The sequence below is a fragment of the Odontomachus brunneus genome, unplaced genomic scaffold (assembly GCF_010583005.1).
Source record: "Odontomachus brunneus isolate Ranch 3 - 2012 unplaced genomic scaffold, Obru_v1 Obru_scaffold_040, whole genome shotgun sequence".
In the NCBI taxonomy this organism is placed as follows: domain Eukaryota; kingdom Metazoa; phylum Arthropoda; class Insecta; order Hymenoptera; family Formicidae; genus Odontomachus; species Odontomachus brunneus.
In genome coordinates this window covers 2,041,383-2,041,601 of record NW_022639490.1, presented here as the reverse complement: position 1 = coordinate 2,041,601, position 219 = coordinate 2,041,383, and positions in this window count along the sequence as shown.

Here is a 219-nt window from a genome sequence, read left to right as displayed (position 1 = left end):
ATCAAAGCCAAACGAAAGTTCATTTTCGGAATCCCCTTCATCTTCACCTTCTTCCTCTTTTACTTCTAATTTTCCTACCCCTTCTCCGTCAACTTCAGCTTCCTGTTTGCCTTCTTCCTCTCCGTCAACTTCAATCTCTGTTCCGGAATTTTTTGAAGAGAACGATATAGTTATGTTTCTCGGCAAAAAAATGAATATATTTCAAAAGGTAGACGCATT